Genomic DNA, 21,748 nt, shown 5'->3' on the forward strand with positions numbered 1-21,748 from the left:
CAGTTGTGCCACAAGGTCTGTAAAATCAAATACTGACGTTAATTTAGATGCAATGGAAGTGCAAAGATAATCTGTTAAACTGAATTAAACATTGAAGCAATGAATTCTTCAGTTGGAAGATATTTCCTGATTTGGTGTTTTGATATGGTGTTGTTGGAGAAGCCTGTATTATACAACCCCATAAACTTGCTAAAGAACAAATGCTCTATAAGTCATACCTGATGCTGTGGATGAACACTTGCATTTGATAGCACAGCTGACCTTGACGTGAATTGAACACGCAGCCTTCTGATCTGGAGTCAGACGCGCTACCGTTGCGCCACAAGGTCTATGACCAGTGACAATAATTACACTTTAAATGGATGCAAATGAATCGAATGATCATCTAAAAAACAAAACATAAGAGTGAACCAATTAGATCTTTGCACATAAAGATATTTCATAAATTGGTGTTTAAATTAAGTAATGGTGGAGAAAGCACAATTACATGTCACCCTAAATGTTGGTGGAGAAGTGGTGATTTAAATAACATTTAGTTTTTCACAGGACACATCTATTTTAGAAAATCCTTTTGACCTTGACGTGATTTGAACACGCAGCCTTCTGATCTGGAGTCAGACGCGCTACCGTTGCGCCACAAGGTCTGTTAAAACATTCAGTGATATTCATTTAGAGGGATTCATCATGGAACCAATGAGTTTGTCACATGGCAGATATTTTCAGATTTGATAGAGAGCATTCTCTAACATGTAACCTTAAAATTTGGACAGTGAACTGGTGACATCCTGGAAAATAACTGGACACTTTGAAGGCAACAATATCTTGACGTGATATGAGCATGCAGCCTTCTGATCTGGAGTCATATGCAATACAGTTGTGCCACAAGGTCTGTGGTTTTGGAAGTTGTAATGCTATTTTAGACATATTCAGTACAAGTGCAAAGGCCATCTGTAAATCAGTATTTCAAAAGTGTTCTTTGCAGAAAATTATTTAAAAATGATTGATGTTAAAAAACATTTCAGGTAAGGAACACAGGACACTGCAAAAGACGCGATTTGACGTGATTTGAACACGCAGCCTTCTGATCTGGAGTCAGACGCGCTACCATTGCGCCACAAGGTCAGTAAAAAGGTAAAGTAATGTTAATTTAGAGGGATTCAACATTGAACCAATGAATTCTTCAAAAGGCGGATATTTTCATATTTGATGGAGAGCGTTTTCTAACACGTCACCCTAAATGTCATCCCTGGACTGGTGGCATCCTGGAAAATATCACTTGACACATTGAATAGTACAATACCTTGACATGATTTGAGCATACAGGCTTCTGATCTGGAGTCAGATGTACTACAGTTGTGCCACAAGGTCTGTAAAATAAAAATACTGACGTTAATTTAGATGCAATGGAAGTGCAAAGATAATCTGTTAAACTGAATTAAACATTGAAGCAATGAATTCTTCAGTTGGAAGATATTTCCTGATTTGGTGTTTTGATATGGTGTTGTTGGAGAAGCCTGTATTATACAACCCCATAAACTTGCTAAAGAACAAATGCTCTATAAGTCATACCTGATGCTGTGGATGAACACTTGCATTTGATAGCACAGCTGACCTTGACGTGAATTGAACACGCAGCCTTCTGATCTGGAGTCAGACGCGCTACCGTTGCGCCACAAGGTCTATGACCAGTGACAATAATTACACTTTAAATGGATGCAAATGAATCGAATGATCATCTAAAAAACAATACATAAGAGTGAACCAATTAGATCTTTGCACATAAAGATATTTCATAAATTGGTGTTTAAATTAAGTAATGGTGGAGAAAGCACAATTACATGTCACCCTAAATGTTGGTGGAGAAGTGGTGATTTAAATAACATTTAGTTTTTCACAGGACACATCTATTTTAGAAAGTCCTTTTGACCTTGACGTGATTTGAACACGCAGCCTTCTGATCTGGAGTCAGACGCGCTACCGTTGCGCCACAAGGTCTGTTAAAACATTCAGTGATATTCATTTAGAGGGATTCATCATGGAACCAATGAGTTTGTCACATGGCAGATATTTTCAGATTTGATAGAGAGCATTCTCTAACATGTAACCTTAAAATTTGGACAGTGAACTGGTGACATCCTGGAAAATAACTGGACACTTTGAAGGCAACAATATCTTGACGTGATATGAGCATGCAGCCTTCTGATCTGGAGTCATATGCAATACAATTGTGCCACAAGGTCTGTGGTTTTGGAAGTTGTAATGCTATTTTAGACATATTCAGTACAAGTGCAAAGGCCATCTGTAAATCAGTATTTCAAAAGTGTTCTTTGCAGAAAATTATTTAAAAATGATTGATGTTAAAAAACATTTCAGGTAAGGAACACAGGACACATTGACTGCAAAAGACGCGATTTGACGTGATTTGAACACGCAGCCTTCTGATCTGGAGTCAGACGCGCTACCATTGCGCCACAAGGTCAGTAAAAATGTAAAGTAATGTTAATTTAGAGGGATTCAACATTGAACCAATGAATTCTTCAAAAGGCGGATATTTTCATATTTGATGGAGAGCGTTTTCTAACACGTCACCCTAAATGTCATCCCTGGACTGGTGGCATCCTGGAAAATATCACTTGACACATTGAATAGTACAATACCTTGACATGATTTGAGCATACAGGCTTCTGATCTGGAGTCAGATGTACTACAGTTGTGCCACAAGGTCTGTAAAATCAAATACTGACGTTAATTTAGATGCAATGGAAGTGCAAAGATAATCTGTTAAACTGAATTAAACATTGAAGCAATGAGTTCTTCAGTTGGAAGATATTTCCTGATTTGGTGTTTTGATATGGTGTTGTTGGAGAAGCCTGTATTATACAACCCCATAAACTTGCTAAAGAACAAATGCTCTATAAGTCATACCTGATGCTGTGGATGAACACTTGCATTTGATAGCACAGCTGACCTTGACGTGAATTGAACACGCAGCCTTCTGATCTGGAGTCAGACGCACTACCGTTGCGCTACAAGGTCTATGACCAGTGACAATAATTACACTTTAAATGGATGCAAATGAATCGAATGATCATCTAAAAAACAATACATAAGAGTGAACCAATTAGATCTTTGCACATAAAGATATTTCATAAATTGGTGTTTAAATTAAGTAATGGTGGAGAAAGCACAATTACATGTCACCCTAAATGTTGGTGGAGAAGTGGTGATTTAAATAACATTTAGTTTTTCACAGGACACATCTATTTTAGAAAATCCTTTTGACCTTGACGTGATTTGAACACGCAGCCTTCTGATCTGGAGTCAGACGCGCTACCGTTGCGCCACAAGGTCTGTTAAAACATTCAGTGATATTCATTTAGAGGGATTCATCATGGAACCAATGAGTTTGTCACATGGCAGATATTTTCAGATTTGACAGAGAGCATTCTCTAACATGTAACCTTAAAATTTGGACAGTGAACTGGTGACATCCTGGAAAATAACTGGACACTTTGAAGGCAACAATATCTTGACGTGATATGAGCATGCAGCCTTCTGATCTGGAGTCATATGCAATACAGTTGTGCCACAAGGTCTGTGGTTTTGGAAGTTGTAATGCTATTTTAGACATATTCAGTACAAGTGCAAAGGCCATCTGTAAATCAGTATTTCAAAAGTGTTCTTTGCAGAAAATTATTTAAAAATGATTGATGTTAAAAAACATTTCAGGTAAGGAACACAGGACACACTGACTGCAAAAGACGCGATTTGACCTTGACGTGATTTGAATACGCAGCCTTCTGATCTGGAGTCAGACGCGCTACCATTGCGCCACAAGGTCAGTAAAAATGTAAAGTAATGTTAATTTAGAGGGATTCAACATTGAACCAATGAATTCTTCAAAAGGCGGATATTTTCATATTTGATGGAGAGCGTTTTCTAACACGTCACCCTAAATGTCATCCCTGGACTGGTGGCATCCTGGAAAATATCACTTGACACATTGAATAGTACAATACCTTGACATGATTTGAGAATACAGGCTTCTGATCTGGAGTCAGATGTACTACAGTTGTGCCACAAGGTCTGTAAAATCAAATACTGACGTTAATTTAGATGCAATGGAAGTGCAAAGATAATCTGTTAAACTGAATTAAACATTGAAGCAATGAATTCTTCAGTTGGAAGATATTTCCTGATTTGGTGTTTTGATATGGTGTTGTTGGAGAAGCCTGTATTATACAACCCCATAAACTTGCTAAAGAACAAATGCTCTATAAGTCATACCTGATGCTGTGGATGAACACTTGCATTTGATAGCACAGCTGACCTTGACGTGAATTGAACACGCAGCCTTCTGATCTGGAGTCAGACGCGCTACCGTTGCGCCACAAGGTCTATGACCAGTGACAATAATTACACTTTAAATGGATGCAAATGAATCGAATGATCATCTAAAAAACAATACATAAGAGTGAACCAATTAGATCTTTGCACATAAAGATATTTCATAAATTGGTGTTTAAATTAAGTAATGGTGGAGAAAGCACAATTACATGTCACCCTAAATGTTGGTGGAGAAGTGGTGATTTAAATAACATTTAGTTTTTCACAGGACACATCTATTTTAGAAAATCCTTTTGACCTTGACGTGATTTGAACACGCAGCCTTCTGATCTGGAGTCAGACGCGCTACCGTTGCGCCACAAGGTCTGTTAAAACATTCAGTGATATTCATTTAGAGGGATTCATCATGGAACCAATGAGTTTGTCACATGGCAGATATTTTCAGATTTGATAGAGAGCATTCTCTAACATGTAACCTTAAAATTTGGACAGTGAACTGGTGACATCCTGGAAAATAACTGGACACTTTGAAGGCAACAATATCTTGACGTGATATGAGCATGCAGCCTTCTGATCTGGAGTCATATGCAATACAGTTGTGCCACAAGGTCTGTGGTTTTGGAAGTTGTAATGCTATTTTAGACATATTCAGTACAAGTGCAAAGGCCATCTGTAAATCAGTATTTCAAAAGTGTTCTTTGCAGAAAATTATTTAAAAATGATTGATGTTAAAAAACATTTCAGGTAAGGAACACAGGACACTGCAAAAGACGCGATTTGACGTGATTTGAACACGCAGCCGTCTGATCTGGAGTCAGACGCGCTACCATTGCGCCACAAGGTCAGTAAAAAGGTAAAGTAATGTTAATTTAGAGGGATTCAACATTGAACCAATGAATTCTTCAAAAGGCGGATATTTTCATATTTGATGGAGAGCGTTTTCTAACACGTCACCCTAAATGTCATCCCTGGACTGGTGGCATCCTGGAAAATATCACTTGACACATTGAATAGTACAATACCTTGACATGATTTGAGCATACAGGCTTCTGATCTGGAGTCAGATGTACTACAGTTGTGCCACAAGGTCTGTAAAATCAAATACTGACGTTAATTTAGATGCAATGGAAGTGCAAAGATAATCTGTTAAACTGAATTAAACATTGAAGCAATGAGTTCTTCAGTTGGAAGATATTTCCTGATTTGGTGTTTTGATATGGTGTTGTTGGAGAAGCCTGTATTATACAACCCCATAAACTTGCTAAAGAACAAATGCTCTATAAGTCATACCTGATGCTGTGGATGAACACTTGCATTTGATAGCACAGCTGACCTTGACGTGAATTGAACACGCAGCCTTCTGATCTGGAGTCAGACGCGCTACCGTTGCGCCACAAGGTCTATGACCAGTGACAATAATTACACTTTAAATGGATGCAAATGAATCGAATGATCATCTAAAAAACAATACATAAGAGTGAACCAATTAGATCTTTGCACATAAAGATATTTCATAAATTGGTGTTTAAATTAAGTAATGGTGGAGAAAGCACAATTACATGTCACCCTAAATGTTGGTGGAGAAGTGGTGATTTAAATAACATTTAGTTTTTCACAGGACACATCTATTTTAGAAAATCCTTTTGACCTTGACGTGATTTGAACACGCAGCCTTCTGATCTGGAGTCAGACGCGCTACCGTTGCGCCACAAGGTCTGTTAAAACTTTCAGTGATATTCATTTAGAGGGATTCATCATGGAACCAATGAGTTTGTCACATGGCAGATATTTTCAGATTTGATAGAGAGCATTCTCTAACATGTAACCTTAAAATTTGGACAGTGAACTGGTGACATCCTGGAAAATAACTGGACACTTTGAAGGCAACAATATCTTGACGTGATATGAGCATGCAGCCTTCTGATCTGGAGTCATATGCAATACAGTTGTGCCACAAGGTCTGTGGTTTTGGAAGTTGTAATGCTATTTTAGACATATTCAGTACAAGTGCAAAGGCCATCTGTAAATCAGTATTTCAAAAGTGTTCTTTGCAGAAAATTATTTAAAAATGATTGATGTTAAAAAACATTTCAGGTAAGGAACACAGGACACACTGACTGCAAAAGACGCGATTTGACCTTGACGTGATTTGAACACGCAGCCTTCTGATCTGGAGTCAGACGCGCTACCATTGCGCCACAAGGTCAGTAAAAATGTAAAGTAATGTTAATTTAGAGGGATTCAACATTGAACCAATGAATTCTTCAAAAGGCGGATATTTTCATATTTGATGGAGAGCGTTTTCTAACACGTCACCCTAAATGTCATCCCTGGACTGGTGGCATCCTGGAAAATATCACTTGACACATTGAATAGTACAATACCTTGACATGATTTGAGCATACAGGCTTCTGATCTGGAGTCAGATGTACTACAGTTGTGCCACAAGGTCTGTAAAATCAAATACTGACGTTAATTTAGATGCAATGGAAGTGCAAAGATAATCTGTTAAACTGAATTAAACATTGAAGCAATGAGTTCTTCAGTTGGAAGATATTTCCTGATTTGGTGTTTTGATATGGTGTTGTTGGAGAAGCCTGTATTATACAACCCCATAAACTTGCTAAAGAACAAATGCTCTATAAGTCATACCTGATGCTGTGGATGAACACTTGCATTTGATAGCACAGCTGACCTTGACGTGAATTGAACACGCAGCCTTCTGATCTGGAGTCAGACGCGCTACCGTTGCGCCACAAGGTCTATGACCAGTGACAATAATTACACTTTAAATGGATGCAAATGAATCGAATGATCATCTAAAAAACAATACATAAGAGTGAACCAATTAGATCTTTGCACATAAAGATATTTCATAAATTGGTGTTTAAATTAAGTAATGGTGGAGAAAGCACAATTACATGTCACCCTAAATGTTGGTGGAGAAGTGGTGATTTAAATAACATTTAGTTTTTCACAGGACACATCTATTTTAGAAAATCCTTTTGACCTTGACGTGATTTGAACACGCAGCCTTCTGATCTGGAGTCAGACGCGCTACCGTTGCGCCACAAGGTCTGTTAAAACATTCAGTGATATTCATTTAGAGGGATTCATCATGGAACCAATGAGTTTGTCACATGGCAGATATTTTCAGATTTGACAGAGAGCATTCTCTAACATGTAACCTTAAAATTTGGACAGTGAACTGGTGACATCCTGGAAAATAACTGGACACTTTGAAGGCAACAATATCTTGACGTGATATGAGCATGCAGCCTTCTGATCTGGAGTCATATGCAATACAGTTGTGCCACAAGGTCTGTGGTTTTGGAAGTTGTAATGCTATTTTAGACATATTCAGTACAAGTGCAAAGGCCATCTGTAAATCAGTATTTCAAAAGTGTTCTTTGCAGAAAATTATTTAAAAATGATTGATGTTAAAAAACATTTCAGGTAAGGAACACAGGACACACTGACTGCAAAAGACGCGATTTGACCTTGACGTGATTTGAACACGCAGCCTTCTGATCTGGAGTCAGACGCGCTACCATTGCGCCACAAGGTCAGTAAAAATGTAAAGTAATGTTAATTTAGAGGGATTCAACATTGAACCAATGAATTCTTCAAAAGGCGGATATTTTCATATTTGATGGAGAGCGTTTTCTAACACGTCACCCTAAATGTCATCCCTGGACTGGTGGCATCCTGGAAAATATCACTTGACACATTGAATAGTACAATACCTTGACATGATTTGAGCATACAGGCTTCTGATCTGGAGTCAGATGTACTACAGTTGTGCCACAAGGTCTGTAAAATCAAATACTGACGTTAATTTAGATGCAATGGAAGTGCAAAGATAATCTGTTAAACTGAATTAAACATTGAAGCAATGAGTTCTTCAGTTGGAAGATATTTCCTGATTTGGTGTTTTGATATGGTGTTGTTGGAGAAGCCTGTATTATACAACCCCATAAACTTGCTAAAGAACAAATGCTCTATAAGTCATACCTGATGCTGTGGATGAACACTTGCATTTGATAGCACAGCTGACCTTGACGTGAATTGAACACGCAGCCTTCTGATCTGGAGTCAGACGCGCTACCGTTGCGCCACAAGGTCTATGACCAGTGACAATAATTACACTTTAAATGGATGCAAATGAATCGAATGATCATCTAAAAAACAATACATAAGAGTGAACCAATTAGATCTTTGCACATAAAGATATTTCATAAATTGGTGTTTAAATTAAGTAATGGTGGAGAAAGCACAATTACATGTCACCCTAAATGTTGGTGGAGAAGTGGTGATTTAAATAACATTTAGTTTTTCACAGGACACATCTATTTTAGAAAATCCTTTTGACCTTGACGTGATTTGAACACGCAGCCTTCTGATCTGGAGTCAGACGCGCTACCGTTGCGCCACAAGGTCTGTTAAAACATTCAGTGATATTCATTTAGAGGGATTCATCATGGAACCAATGAGTTTGTCACATGGCAGATATTTTCAGATTTGACAGAGAGCATTCTCTAACATGTAACCTTAAAATTTGGACAGTGAACTGGTGACATCCTGGAAAATAACTGGACACTTTGAAGGCAACAATATCTTGACGTGATATGAGCATGCAGCCTTCTGATCTGGAGTCATATGCAATACAATTGTGCCACAAGGTCTGTGGTTTTGGAAGTTGTAATGCTATTTTAGACATATTCAGTACAAGTGCAAAGGCCATCTGTAAATCAGTATTTCAAAAGTGTTCTTTGCAGAAAATTATTTAAAAATGATTGATGTTAAAAAACATTTCAGGTAAGGAACACAGGACACACTGACTGCAAAAGACGCGATTTGACCTTGACGTGATTTGAACACGCAGCCTTCTGATCTGGAGTCAGACGCGCTACCATTGCGCCACAAGGTCAGTAAAAATGTAAAGTAATGTTAATTTAGAGGGATTCAACATTGAACCAATGAATTCTTCAAAAGGCGGATATTTTCATATTTGATGGAGAGCGTTTTCTAACACGTCACCCTAAATGTCATCCCTGGACTGGTGGCATCCTGGAAAATATCACTTGACACATTGAATAGTACAATACCTTGACATGATTTGAGCATACAGGCTTCTGATCTGGAGTCAGATGTACTACAGTTGTGCCACAAGGTCTGTAAAATCAAATACTGACGTTAATTTAGATGCAATGGAAGTGCAAAGATAATCTGTTAAACTGAATTAAACATTGAAGCAATGAGTTCTTCAGTTGGAAGATATTTCCTGATTTGGTGTTTTGATATGGTGTTGTTGGAGAAGCCTGTATTATACAACCCCATAAACTTGCTAAAGAACAAATGCTCTATAAGTCATACCTGATGCTGTGGATGAACACTTGCATTTGATAGCACAGCTGACCTTGACGTGAATTGAACACGCAGCCTTCTGATCTGGAGTCAGACGCGCTACCGTTGCGCCACAAGGTCTATGACCAGTGACAATAATTACACTTTAAATGGATGCAAATGAATCGAATGATCATCTAAAAAACAATACATAAGAGTGAACCAATTAGATCTTTGCACATAAAGATATTTCATAAATTGGTGTTTAAATTAAGTAATGGTGGAGAAAGCACAATTACATGTCACCATAAATGTTGGTGGAGAAGTGGTGATTTAAATAACATTTAGTTTTTCACAGGACACATCTATTTTAGAAAATCCTTTTGACCTTGACGTGATTTGAACACGCAGCCTTCTGATCTGGAGTCAGACGCGCTACCGTTGCGCCACAAGGTCTGTTAAAACATTCAGTGATATTCATTTAGAGGGATTCATCATGGAACCAATGAGTTTGTCACATGGCAGATATTTTCAGATTTGATAGAGAGCATTCTCTAACATGTAACCTTAAAATTTGGACAGTGAACTGGTGACATCCTGGAAAATAACTGGACACTTTGAAGGCAACAATATCTTGACGTGATATGAGCATGCAGCCTTCTGATCTGGAGTCATATGCAATACAGTTGTGCCACAAGGTCTGTGGTTTTGGAAGTTGTAATGCTATTTTAGACATATTCAGTACAAGTGCAAAGGCCATCTGTAAATCAGTATTTCAAAAGTGTTCTTTGCAGAAAATTATTTAAAAATGATTGATGTTAAAAAACATTTCAGGTAAGGAACACAGGACACACTGACTGCAAAAGACGCGATTTGACCTTGACGTGATTTGAACACGCAGCCTTCTGATCTGGAGTCAGACGCGCTACCATTGCGCCACAAGGTCAGTAAAAATGTAAAGTAATGTTAATTTAGAGGGATTCAACATTGAACCAATGAATTCTTCAAAAGGCGGATATTTTCATATTTGATGGAGAGCGTTTTCTAACACGTTACCCTAAATGTCATCCCTGGACTGGTGGCATCCTGGAAAATATCACTTGACACATTGAATAGTACAATACCTTGACATGATTTGAGCATACAGGCTTCTGATCTGGAGTCAGATGTACTACAGTTGTGCCACAAGGTCTGTAAAATCAAATACTGACGTTAATTTAGATGCAATGGAAGTACAAAGATAATCTGTTAAACTGAATTAAACATTGAAGCAATGAGTTCTTCAGTTGGAAGATATTTCCTGATTTGGTGTTTTGATATGGTGTTGTTGGAGAAGCCTGTATTATACAACCCCATAAACTTGCTAAAGAACAAATGCTCTATAAGTCATACCTGATGCTGTGGATGAAAACTTGCATTTGATAGCACAGCTGACCTTGACGTGAATTGAACACGCAGCCTTCTGATCTGGAGTCAGACGCGCTACCATTGCGCCACAAGGTCTATGACCAGTGACAATAATTACACTATAAATGGATGCAAATGAATCGAATGATCATCTAAAAAACAATACATAAGAGTGAACCAATTAGATCTTTGCACATAAAGATATTTCATAAATTGGTGTTTAAATTAAGTAATGGTGGAGAAAGCACAATTACATGTCACCCTAAATGTTGGTGGAGAAGTGGTGATTTAAATAACATTTAGTTTTTCACAGGACACATCTATTTTAGAAAATCCTTTTGACCTTGACGTGATTTGAACACGCAGCCTTCTGATCTGGAGTCAGACGCGCTACCGTTGCGCCACAAGGTCTGTTAAAACATTCAGTGATATTCATTTAGAGGGATTCATCATGGAACCAATGAGTTTGTCACATGGCAGATATTTTCAGATTTGATAGAGAGCATTCTCTAACATGTAACCTTAAAATTTGGACAGTGAACTGGTGACATCCTGGAAAGTAACTGGACACTTTGAAGGCAACAATATCTTGACGTGATATGAGCATGCAGCCTTCTGATCTGGAGTCATATGCAATACAGTTGTGCCACAAGGTCTGTGGTTTTGGAAGTTGTAATGCTATTTTAGACATATTCAGTACAAGTGCAAAGGCCATCTGTTAATCAGTATTTCAAAAGTGTTCTTTGCAGAAAATTATTTAAAAATGATTGATGTTAAAAAACATTTCAGGTAAGGAACACAGGACACATTGACTGCAAAAGACACGATTTGACCTTGACGTGATTTGAACACGCAGCCTTTTGATCTGGAGTCAGATGCGCTACCATTGCGCCACAAGGTCAGTATGTTAATGTAATGTTAATTTAGAGGGATTCAACATTGAACCAATGAATTTTTCAAAAGGCGGATATTTTCATATTTGATGGAGAGCTTTGTCCAACACGTCACCCTAAATTTCATCACTAGACTGGTGGCATCCTGGAAAATATCACTGGACACATTGAATACAACAATACCTTGACATGATTTGAGCATGCAGGCTTCTGATCTGGAGTCAGATGTACTACAGTTGTGCCACAAGGTCTGTAAAATCAAATACTGACATTAATTTAGATGCAATGGAAGTGCAAAGATAATCTGTTAAACTGAATTAAACATTGAAGCAATGAGTTCTTCAGTTGGAAGATATTTCCTGATTTGGTGTTGTTGGAGAAGGCTGTATTATACATCCCATAAACACATACATTTGTTGAAGAACAAATGCTCTATAAGTCATACCTGATGCTGTGGACGAACACATGCATTTGATAGCACAGCTGACCTTGACGTGATTTGAACGTTGCGCCACAAGGTCCATTGTCTTGGACAGTAATGCCACTTCATACGGATGCAATAGAAGAATAAAGATCATCATTAAAACAATATAAGAGTGAACCGATGTGTTCTTTGTAAATAACAATCTTTACTGAATTGGTGTTTTGATAAAGTTATTGTAGAGAATGCACGTTAACATGTCACCCTAAATGTTGGTGGAGATCTGGTGACTAAATTATCCTGAAAATGTTTACAGGACACTGGAATCTCCAAATATCCTTTTTGACCTTGATGTGATTTGGACAAGCATCCTTCTTATCTGGAGTCAGACGTGCTGCCATTGTGCCATAAGGTCTCTAACAACCTAAAGTGATGTTAATTTAGAGTGATTCAATACAAATGCAAAGATCGTCAAGGAAACAGGGTTGAAAGCTGAACCTATGAGTTTTCAGACGTTTAGTGATTGAATTATGTGGAGAGTGCTCTCTAACACATCACGCTAAGAACATGGGGATGACTGTGATATCCTGAAAAATAACATTGGACACAATGAATGCTTCTGACCTGTCAATTCATACAGTGATATTCATTTAGATGGATCAACATTGAACCAATGAGTTCTTCACAAGGCCAATATTTTCAGATTTGATAGAGAGCGTTCTCCAACATGTCACCTTCAATCCTGGAAAATATCACAGGACTCGTTGATTTCAACAATACCTTGACATGATTTGAGTCTGAGCCTTCTGATCTTGAGACAGATGCACTACAGTTGTGCCACAAGGTCTGTTTTTGGAAGTTGTAATGCTACTTTAGATGGATGCAGTACGAGAGAAAGACAATCAGTAAACAAACGTGAAAAAATGTGTTTTTTTGCAGAAAATAAATTTTAATGATTGATAATTAAAATCTGCGGACGAGGACCCCCCCTGAAAAAAATGGTTTAGGCGTGCCGCCCACCGAGCGTCTGGCGGAGCCGCTACCGATGTTCGGCCGATACATCGGTGAAACACTAGATATTAGATATTTCCCACGGCACACCTGACGATCTCTCACGGCACACTTCATCTTTTGTTGTCTGTCCGTGGAGTCGAACCAGAGACCTTCTCTGCCCATAGTCTAAGTTTCTGCCACTAGACCACCGCCTCTCTGAACCTGGTTCTGTTCAAATGCAACAAAATCCACAAGGACATCAGGAACCCACTGTTCCTGGACAAACATACCCTGACCACAGTGTGTGTTTTTTACACTTTGGAGTTTGTAAACAAGATCTCATGTGGTATTAAATTGCTTTTAGTGATGCTAGTAAATGGGTTTTATTAGCTTCTGAGTCTTTGTTAGCAAACCTCGACACAATAACAGGGGAGTGTATTAATGAATTAACATGTTTGTTTAATCTGAGGAATTAAAGTGAAAGTGCAACAAGTCAATTCTCAGGAAAGAAATGATCAGGATGGTGAATTATTATTATATTTATTTCTGAACTTTGATCAGACCATACTTATTCAGTTTGACAGATGCATGTTTAGATAAGCATTTATTCTTCTGCCTGAACCTTTTCAGTCACTAATGGCCCAACTGTCAATGGCAGAAAAAGGCCAGTCAATCCGTTTGAATTTAATCAAACTGCAACAACGTTCACACGCTCATAGATATCAGTTCCCTTAACTCATCAAGATCTCCGAAGTATTTACGGGAAATATTTTCCCAATGTTAAAGAACGTGAAAAAAAAAAAATTCTTAGATCTGAATCGGCCCCCAAATAAATTGGGTTCTTCTCTAACACACCATTTTTTTTGCACCCCATTGCACATTATTCATAAAAGCAAGACACCGCAGGGAATTGAACCCTGTCCTGACAAAGTCAGGAGTGCCACCACCGGGGTCTTTTGCTTTTTTGTTTTTGCTGTAATAAGGGCAAAAGCAAAACCTGGAGGAACAAAAGCAAGACTTTGTTCCGCCAGTAAAAGAAAACCACTCAGCGCCTGGCTGCTATATTATTCTATCACCACATTGAGATTTATCTCAGTCAGGAGGCCCTGTGGCCAAAGAGAAATGCTAGTAAAGCATTATTGTTACTAATTATTTGAGGTTAATATAAAGCCAGTTCCTAGATGTAATTTTTCAACTTCAACATTGCAGATGTTAATTATGAAAACTTAAGCCAGCACCTTACTACCTGCTCCAGGTTAGAGGACTTCACTCGTTCTTGAGCCAGTCTCGAACTCTTATTTCTGTGAAGAGAAGTGCAGGGATACAATGAGTTAGGAGTTTGTGGTGATCTTGGGAATTGGAAAGCGCACAGGACACAGCACACTGAAAAAAGCAAAGGAAAAAGCATCTCCCCACATTACCCTTTTCCCAAATACAAGCAGGTGTAGACTTGAATGTAGATTTTAGAAACGGTGGCCCATATAACTTAATCTGCATGATTCAAGAATACACAGTCCCCTCCCAACCCAACACAGCAACTTTGAAGCCTGGTACCAAGACTATGTTCAAAGACAGCAACCACAGTACATACCAAGACTTCGTTCCCCCAAGAAAAGAAAATCACTCAGCACCTGGCTGAATTATTATTCTGTCACCACATGGGGATTTCTCTCGGTCAGGAGGCTGAAACTAGAAAAAAACTGGTTTCCCCAATCCACAGCATTCCCCACAACGACACTGAATTGGCAAATGACTAATTCAAAGATATCTACTTATCCATTTAACAAAGCCACGATACCAGCATCCCTGATAATATTGTTTTCGCGTTTGCAATTTGGCAGGATTCAGGCGTTCTGGTTTGGCTTTCTTTCCAAGTTTAACGCTGTAATGGAAAAAAGATAAGACAATGTAAATCTCCCCACCCCCTCCAACATGAACCCCACACTGAAATTCCAATGAGACAAATGATCAGTGCAATTGTTTGTTTACCGCAAATGGCGTAGCACCTTTTACCACAGCTATTGGCCTTCCGCGATGCACAATTCATCAAGAAATAAAGACCCTTGCTCAGTCGCAAGTTAAGCTGAACAAGAAATTTGAAAAGAGAGAAAATTTTTGCCCGTCCCCCCTCAAGTAAAACCCTCGACTGAACACTACAGCAATGTTTGACAACGACTACATGAACATTATGTTGTGCATTACAAATAAAATGTTACGCAGAGCTGATGTCTATGCAACATGTTGAGTCACACATTCAAGCCATGGCGTGTTAAAGAGAAATCAAGGGAACCAAAATAACTTAACTTACCACCCATGAGACTGAAGTGATGCAGTGTTAGCGAGACAAGCTTGCAGCTCTTGATCTTAATGTGACTGGATTCTCAGTATGCCAACACAGGTTAAGCCAACCTAGATGACATGCAAAGACAATTTGGGCAGTTAAACCTGAGAAACCGAAGAAAGAAGAAAAAGGCACAAACACAAACAGTGTGCGAAGGCCAACAAGGATTCAGAAAAAAGCTCAGCTACTGAGGAAGGCTGTTGCGCGATTTCAAGAACTTAATATGAGCAACCTACCACCTGCAGAGTTGCTCAAGGGCTAGCAGCAGAGGGCGAATCATTTCAATCCATTGATCAAAAAGCAACCTGAATCTCATTGTTCAAACTGCATGTTGGTTGAGATGATTCCTGTGTTGTCTCAGGTAGACCGCATTCTTCCTTCGGACTGTTCTGCAAGATCAAACAAAAGGTTGACTAGAAACATCCCCTATGCCCTGCAAGGTAATCATAGAACTTACCATTGACATCCTTGCCCATAAGCTTTACTGCAGACAATGTCAGAATCAATGAAGGTCCATCAGATCTTCCACTTATGGACTTATCAGAAATTTGAATAAATTGAGCGACCTTACGTGATGCTTGATGCGCAAGGGAACTTACACTAACAATGAGTTTGGAGTTCCTGTTGATCTTGAGTATTCGAAAGCTCACAGGACACAGCACACTGAAAAATGCAAATCAAGAAGAGTCTTCCCACAAAACCCTTCCCCAAATACAAGCAGTACAACACTACAAGACAATCACTGAAATTACAGTAATCCAAATTACAACTGTCTTCAGAGGGACAACTGTTTGAAAGATTACATTCAAAGTTGAAACCTTTTTCCAGAAGAAGCTTTTAAATACCACAGACCTGAACGTGAAGGATTCCTCCTTTATGAACCATAGGTGTAGACTTGAAAGTAGATTTTGGAACTGTGGCCCATATAACTTAATCTGCAAGAGTCAGGAATACACAGTCCCCTCCCAATCCAACAAAGTAATTTGAAGCCTGTTACCAAGACTATGTTCCAAGACAGCGACCACAGCACATACCAAGTGTTCGTTCCCCCAAGAAAAGAAAATCACTCAGCACCTGGCTGAATTATTATTCTGTCACCACATGGGGATTTCTCTCGGTCAGGAGGCTGAAACTAGTAAAAAACTGGTTTCCCCAATCCACAGCATTCCCCACAACGACACTGAATTGGCAAATGACTAATTCAAAGATATCTACTTATCCATTTAACAAAGCCACGATACCAGCATCCCTGATAATATTGTTTTCGCGTTTGCAATTTGGCAGGATTCAGGCGTTCTGGTTTGGCTTTCTTTCCAAGTTTAACGCTGTAATGGAAAAAAGATAAGACAATGTAAATCTCCCCACCCCCTCCAACATGAACCCCACACTGAAATTCCAATGAGACAAATGATCAGTGCAATTGTTTGTTTACCGCAAATGGCGTAGCACCTTTTACCACAGCTATTGGCCTTCCGCGATGCACAATTCATCAAGAAATAAAGACCCTTGCTCAGTCGCAAGTTAAGCTGAACAAGAAATTTGAAAAGAGAGAAAAGTGTTGCCCGTCCCCCCTCAAGTAAAACCCTCGACTGAACACTACAGCAATGTTTGACAACGACTACATGAACATTATGTTGTGCATTACAAATAAAATGTTACGCAGAGCTGATGTCTATGCAACATGTTGAGTCACACATTCAAGCCATGGCGTGTTAAAGAGAAATCAAGGGAACCAAAATAACTTAACTTACCACCCATGAGACTGAAGTGATGCAGTGTTAGCGAGACAAGCTTGCGGCTCTTGATCTTAATGTGACTGGATTCTCAGCATGCCAACACAGGTTAAGCCAACCTAGATGACATGCAAAGACAATTTGGGCAGTTAAACCTGAGAAACCGAAGAAAGAAGAAAAAGGCACAAACACAAACAGTGTGCGAAGGCCAACAAGGATTCAGAAAAAAGCTCAGCTACTGAGGAAGGCTGTTGCGCGATTTCAAGAACTTAATATGAGCAACCTACCACCTGCAGAGTTGCTCAAGGGCTAGCAGCAGAGGGCGAATCATTTCAATCCATTGATCAAAAAGCAACCTGAATCTCATTGTTCAAACTGCATGTTGGTTGAGATGATTCCTGTGTTGTCTCAGGTAGACCGCATTCTTCCTTCGGACTGTTCTGCAAGATCAAACAAAAGGTTGACTAGAAACATCCCCTATGCCCTGCAAGGTAATCATAGAACTTACCATTGACATCCTTGCCCATAAGCTTTACTGCAGACAATGTCAGAATCAATGAAGGTCCATCAGATCTTCCACTTATGGACTTATCAGAAATTTGAATAAATTGAGCGACCTTACGTGATGCTTGATGCGCAAGGGAACTTACACTAACAATGAGTTTGGAGTTCCTGTTGATCTTGAGTATTCGAAAGCTCACAGGACACAGCACACTGAAAAATGCAAATCAAGAAGCGTCTTCCCACAAAACCCTTCCCCAAATACAAGCAGTACAACACTACAAGACAATCACTGAAATTACAGTAATCCAAATTACAACTGTCTTCAGAGGGACAACTGTTTGAAAGATTACATTCAAAGTTGAAACCTTTTTCCAGAAGAAGCTTTTAAATACCACAGACCTGAACGTGAAGGATTCCTCCTTTATGAACCGTAGGTGTAGACTTGAAAGTAGATTTTGGAACTGTGGCCCATATAACTTAATCTGCAAGAGTCAGGAATACACAGTCCCCTCCCAATCCAACAAAGTAATTTGAAGCCTGTTACCAAGACTATGTTCCAAGACAGCGACCACAGCACATACCAAGTGTTCGTTCCCCCAAGAAAAGAAAATCACTCAGCACCTGGCTGAATTATTATTTGGTCACCACATGGGGATTTCTCTCGGTCAGGAGGCTGAAACTAGAAGAAAGAAAAAAACTGGTTTCCCCAATCCCCAGCATTCCCCACAACGACACTGAATTGGCAAATGACTAATTCAAAGATATCTACTTATCCATTTAACAAAGCCACGATACCAGCATCCCAGATAATATTGTTTTCCCGTTTGCAATTCGGCAGGATTCAGGCGTTCTGGTTTGGCTTTCTTTCCAAGTTTAACGCTGTAATGGAAAAAAGATAAGACAATGTTAATCTCCCCACCCCCTCCAACATGAACCCCACACTGAAACTCCAATGAGACAAATGATCAGTGCAATTGCTTGTTTACCACCAATGGCGTAGAACCTTTTACCACAGCTATTGGCCTTTCGCGATGCACAATTCATCAAAGAAATAAAGACCCTAGAGGACGGCTGTACCAAGACCTCCCATGACTCCCTGCAGAGGGTTAAATCGCCTTGCTCATTCGCAAGTTAAGCTGAACAAGAAATTTGAAAAGAGAGAAAAGTGTTGCCCGTCCCCCCTCAAGTAAAACCCTCGACTGAACACTACTGCAATGTTTGACAATGACTATATGAACATTATGTTGTGCATTTCAAATAAAATGTTACGCAGAGCTGATGTCTATGCAACATGTTGAGTAACACATTTAAGCCATGGCGTGTTAACTTACCACCCATGAGACTGAAGTGATGCAGTGTTAGTGTGACAAGCTTGCGGCTATTGATCTTAATGTGACTGGATTCTCAGTATTCCAACACAGGTTAAGCCAACCTAGATGACATGCAAAGACAATTAGGGCAGTTAAACTTGAGAAACCGAAGAAAGAAGAAAAAGGCACAAACACAAACAGTGTGCGAAGGCCAGCAAGGATTCAGAAAAAAGCTCAGCTACTGAGGAGACTGTTGCGCGATTTCAAGAACTTAATATGAGCAACCTACCACCTGCAGAGTTGCTCAAGGGCTAGCAGCTGAGGGCGAATCATTTCAATCCATTGATCAAAAAGCAACCTGAATCTCATTGTTCAAACTGCATGTTGGTTGAGATGATTCCTGTGTTGTCTCAGGTAGACCGCATTCTTCCTTCGGACTGTTCTGCAAGATCAAACAAAAGGTTGACTAGAAACACCCCCTATGCCCTGCAAGGTAATCATAGAACTTACCATTGACATCCTTGCCCATAAGCTTTACTGCAGACAATGTCAGAATCAATGAAGGTCCATCAGATCTTCCACTTATGGACTTATCAGAAATGTGAATAAATTGAGCGACCTTACGTGATGCTTGATGCGCAAGGGAACTTACACTAACAATGAGTTTGGAGTTCCTGTTGATCTTGAGTATTCGAAAGCTCACAGGACACAGCACACTGAAAAATGCAAATCAAGAAGCGTCTTCCCACATAACCCTTCCCCAAATACAAGCAGTACAACACTACAAGACAATCACTGAAATTACAGTAATCCAAATTACAACTGTCTTCAGAGGGACAACTGTTTGAAAGATTACATTCAAAGTTGAAACCTTTTTCCAGAAGAAGCTTTTAAATACCACAGACCTGAACGTGAAGGATTCCTCCTTTATGAACCGTAGGTGTAGACTTGAAAGTAGATTTTGGAACTGTGGCCCATATAACTTAATCTGCAAGAGTCAGGAATACACAGTCCCCTCCCAATCCAACAAAGTAATTTGAAGCCTGTTACCAAGACTATGTTCCAAGACAGCGACCAAAGCACATACCAAGTGTTCGTTCCCCCAAGAAAAGAAAATCACTCAGCACCTGGCTGAATTATTATTCGGTCACCACATGGGGATTTCTCTCGGTCAGGAGGCTGAAACTAGAAGAAAGAAAAAATCTGGTTTCCCCAATCCCCAGCATTCCCCACAACGACACTGAATTGGCAAATGACTAATTCAAAGATATCTACTTATCCATTTAACAAAGCCACGATACCAGCATCCCAGATAATATTGTTTTCCCGTTTGCAATTCGGCAGGATTCAGGCGTTCTGGTTTGGCTTTCTTTCCAAGTTTAACGCTGTAATGGAAAAAAGATAAGACAATGTTAATCTCCCCACCCCCTCCAACATGAACCCCACACTGAAACTCCAATGAGACAAATGATCAGTGCAATTGCTTGTTTACCACCAATGGCGTAGAACCTTTTACCACAGCTATTGGCCTTTCGCGATGCACAATTCATCAAAGAAATAAAGACCCTAGAGGACGGCTGTACCAAGACCTCCCATGACTCCCTGCAGAGGGTTAAATCGCCTTGCTCATTCGCAAGTTAAGCTGAACAAGAAATTTGAAAAGAGAGAAAAGTGTTGTCCGTCCCCCCTCAAGTAAAACCCTCGACTGAACACTACTGCAATGTTTGACAATGACTATATGAACATTATGTTGTGCATTTCAAATAAAATGTTACGCAGAGCTGATGTCTATGCAACATGTTGAGTAACACATTTAAGCCATGGCGTGTTAACTTACCACCCATGAGACTGAAGTGATGCAGTGTTAGCGAGACAAGCTTGCGGCTCTTGATCTTAATGTGACAGGATTCTCAGTATTCCAACACAGGTTAAGCCAACCTAGATGACATGCAAAGACAATTAGGGCAGTTAAACTTGAGAAACCGAAGAAAGAAGAAAAAGGCACAAACACAAACAGTGTGCGAAGGCCAGCAAGGATTCAGAAAAAAGCTCAGCTACTGAGGAAGGCTGTTGCGCGATTTCAAGAACTTAATATGAGCAACCTACCACCTGCAGAGTTGCTCAAGGGCTAGCAGCTGAGGGCGAATCATTTCAATCCATTGATCAAAAAGCAACCTGAATCTCATTGTTCAAACTGCATGTTGGTTGAGATGATTCCTGTGTTGTCTCAGGTAGACCGCATTCTTCCTTCGGACTGTTCTGCAAGATCAGACAAAAGGTTGACTAGAAACACCCCCTATGCCCTGTAAGGTAATCATAGAACTTACCATTGACATCCTTGCCCATAAGCTTTACTGCAGACAATGTCAGAATCAATGAAGGTCCATCAGATCTTCCACTTATGGACTTATCAGAAATGTGAATAAATTGAGCGACCTTACGTGATGCTTGAT

General features: G+C 39.4%; 26 non-coding genes across 26 annotated transcripts; all 26 read right to left on the reverse strand.

The window, feature by feature from the left end:
• Positions 1 to 257: 257 nt before the first annotated feature.
• Positions 258 to 329, reverse strand: trnaw-cca (transfer RNA tryptophan (anticodon CCA)). Its single transcript has one exon. It is a non-coding gene; the product is annotated as a tRNA-Trp (tRNA).
• Positions 330 to 572: 243 nt separating this feature from the next.
• Positions 573 to 644, reverse strand: trnaw-cca (transfer RNA tryptophan (anticodon CCA)). Its single transcript has one exon. It is a non-coding gene; the product is annotated as a tRNA-Trp (tRNA).
• Positions 645 to 1,051: 407 nt separating this feature from the next.
• trnaw-cca (transfer RNA tryptophan (anticodon CCA)) lies at positions 1,052 to 1,122 on the reverse strand. Its single transcript has one exon. It is a non-coding gene; the product is annotated as a tRNA-Trp (tRNA).
• Positions 1,123 to 1,608: 486 nt separating this feature from the next.
• On the reverse strand, positions 1,609 to 1,680 carry trnaw-cca (transfer RNA tryptophan (anticodon CCA)). Its single transcript has one exon. It is a non-coding gene; the product is annotated as a tRNA-Trp (tRNA).
• A 243-nt stretch (positions 1,681 to 1,923) lies between these two features.
• On the reverse strand, positions 1,924 to 1,995 carry trnaw-cca (transfer RNA tryptophan (anticodon CCA)). Its single transcript has one exon. It is a non-coding gene; the product is annotated as a tRNA-Trp (tRNA).
• A 413-nt stretch (positions 1,996 to 2,408) lies between these two features.
• Positions 2,409 to 2,479, reverse strand: trnaw-cca (transfer RNA tryptophan (anticodon CCA)). The gene has a single exon. It is a non-coding gene; the product is annotated as a tRNA-Trp (tRNA).
• Positions 2,480 to 2,964: 485 nt separating this feature from the next.
• Positions 2,965 to 3,036, reverse strand: trnaw-cca (transfer RNA tryptophan (anticodon CCA)). The gene has a single exon. It is a non-coding gene; the product is annotated as a tRNA-Trp (tRNA).
• A 243-nt stretch (positions 3,037 to 3,279) lies between these two features.
• On the reverse strand, positions 3,280 to 3,351 carry trnaw-cca (transfer RNA tryptophan (anticodon CCA)). The gene has a single exon. It is a non-coding gene; the product is annotated as a tRNA-Trp (tRNA).
• Positions 3,352 to 3,769: 418 nt separating this feature from the next.
• On the reverse strand, positions 3,770 to 3,841 carry trnaw-cca (transfer RNA tryptophan (anticodon CCA)). Its single transcript has one exon. It is a non-coding gene; the product is annotated as a tRNA-Trp (tRNA).
• Positions 3,842 to 4,326: 485 nt separating this feature from the next.
• Positions 4,327 to 4,398, reverse strand: trnaw-cca (transfer RNA tryptophan (anticodon CCA)). Its single transcript has one exon. It is a non-coding gene; the product is annotated as a tRNA-Trp (tRNA).
• A 243-nt stretch (positions 4,399 to 4,641) lies between these two features.
• On the reverse strand, positions 4,642 to 4,713 carry trnaw-cca (transfer RNA tryptophan (anticodon CCA)). The gene has a single exon. It is a non-coding gene; the product is annotated as a tRNA-Trp (tRNA).
• Positions 4,714 to 5,676: 963 nt separating this feature from the next.
• Positions 5,677 to 5,748, reverse strand: trnaw-cca (transfer RNA tryptophan (anticodon CCA)). Its single transcript has one exon. It is a non-coding gene; the product is annotated as a tRNA-Trp (tRNA).
• Positions 5,749 to 5,991: 243 nt separating this feature from the next.
• trnaw-cca (transfer RNA tryptophan (anticodon CCA)) lies at positions 5,992 to 6,063 on the reverse strand. Its single transcript has one exon. It is a non-coding gene; the product is annotated as a tRNA-Trp (tRNA).
• Positions 6,064 to 6,481: 418 nt separating this feature from the next.
• trnaw-cca (transfer RNA tryptophan (anticodon CCA)) lies at positions 6,482 to 6,553 on the reverse strand. Its single transcript has one exon. It is a non-coding gene; the product is annotated as a tRNA-Trp (tRNA).
• A 485-nt stretch (positions 6,554 to 7,038) lies between these two features.
• On the reverse strand, positions 7,039 to 7,110 carry trnaw-cca (transfer RNA tryptophan (anticodon CCA)). The gene has a single exon. It is a non-coding gene; the product is annotated as a tRNA-Trp (tRNA).
• A 243-nt stretch (positions 7,111 to 7,353) lies between these two features.
• On the reverse strand, positions 7,354 to 7,425 carry trnaw-cca (transfer RNA tryptophan (anticodon CCA)). The gene has a single exon. It is a non-coding gene; the product is annotated as a tRNA-Trp (tRNA).
• A 418-nt stretch (positions 7,426 to 7,843) lies between these two features.
• Positions 7,844 to 7,915, reverse strand: trnaw-cca (transfer RNA tryptophan (anticodon CCA)). The gene has a single exon. It is a non-coding gene; the product is annotated as a tRNA-Trp (tRNA).
• Positions 7,916 to 8,400: 485 nt separating this feature from the next.
• trnaw-cca (transfer RNA tryptophan (anticodon CCA)) lies at positions 8,401 to 8,472 on the reverse strand. The gene has a single exon. It is a non-coding gene; the product is annotated as a tRNA-Trp (tRNA).
• Positions 8,473 to 8,715: 243 nt separating this feature from the next.
• trnaw-cca (transfer RNA tryptophan (anticodon CCA)) lies at positions 8,716 to 8,787 on the reverse strand. The gene has a single exon. It is a non-coding gene; the product is annotated as a tRNA-Trp (tRNA).
• Positions 8,788 to 9,205: 418 nt separating this feature from the next.
• trnaw-cca (transfer RNA tryptophan (anticodon CCA)) lies at positions 9,206 to 9,277 on the reverse strand. The gene has a single exon. It is a non-coding gene; the product is annotated as a tRNA-Trp (tRNA).
• Positions 9,278 to 9,762: 485 nt separating this feature from the next.
• trnaw-cca (transfer RNA tryptophan (anticodon CCA)) lies at positions 9,763 to 9,834 on the reverse strand. Its single transcript has one exon. It is a non-coding gene; the product is annotated as a tRNA-Trp (tRNA).
• A 243-nt stretch (positions 9,835 to 10,077) lies between these two features.
• Positions 10,078 to 10,149, reverse strand: trnaw-cca (transfer RNA tryptophan (anticodon CCA)). The gene has a single exon. It is a non-coding gene; the product is annotated as a tRNA-Trp (tRNA).
• A 418-nt stretch (positions 10,150 to 10,567) lies between these two features.
• trnaw-cca (transfer RNA tryptophan (anticodon CCA)) lies at positions 10,568 to 10,639 on the reverse strand. The gene has a single exon. It is a non-coding gene; the product is annotated as a tRNA-Trp (tRNA).
• Positions 10,640 to 11,124: 485 nt separating this feature from the next.
• trnaw-cca (transfer RNA tryptophan (anticodon CCA)) lies at positions 11,125 to 11,196 on the reverse strand. Its single transcript has one exon. It is a non-coding gene; the product is annotated as a tRNA-Trp (tRNA).
• Positions 11,197 to 11,439: 243 nt separating this feature from the next.
• trnaw-cca (transfer RNA tryptophan (anticodon CCA)) lies at positions 11,440 to 11,511 on the reverse strand. Its single transcript has one exon. It is a non-coding gene; the product is annotated as a tRNA-Trp (tRNA).
• Positions 11,512 to 11,929: 418 nt separating this feature from the next.
• Positions 11,930 to 12,001, reverse strand: trnaw-cca (transfer RNA tryptophan (anticodon CCA)). The gene has a single exon. It is a non-coding gene; the product is annotated as a tRNA-Trp (tRNA).
• Between the last annotated feature and the right edge of the window lie 9,747 nt (positions 12,002 to 21,748).

The sequence above is a fragment of the Platichthys flesus genome, chromosome 8 (genome assembly GCF_949316205.1).
Source record: "Platichthys flesus chromosome 8, fPlaFle2.1, whole genome shotgun sequence".
Taxonomy (NCBI): domain Eukaryota; kingdom Metazoa; phylum Chordata; class Actinopteri; order Pleuronectiformes; family Pleuronectidae; genus Platichthys; species Platichthys flesus.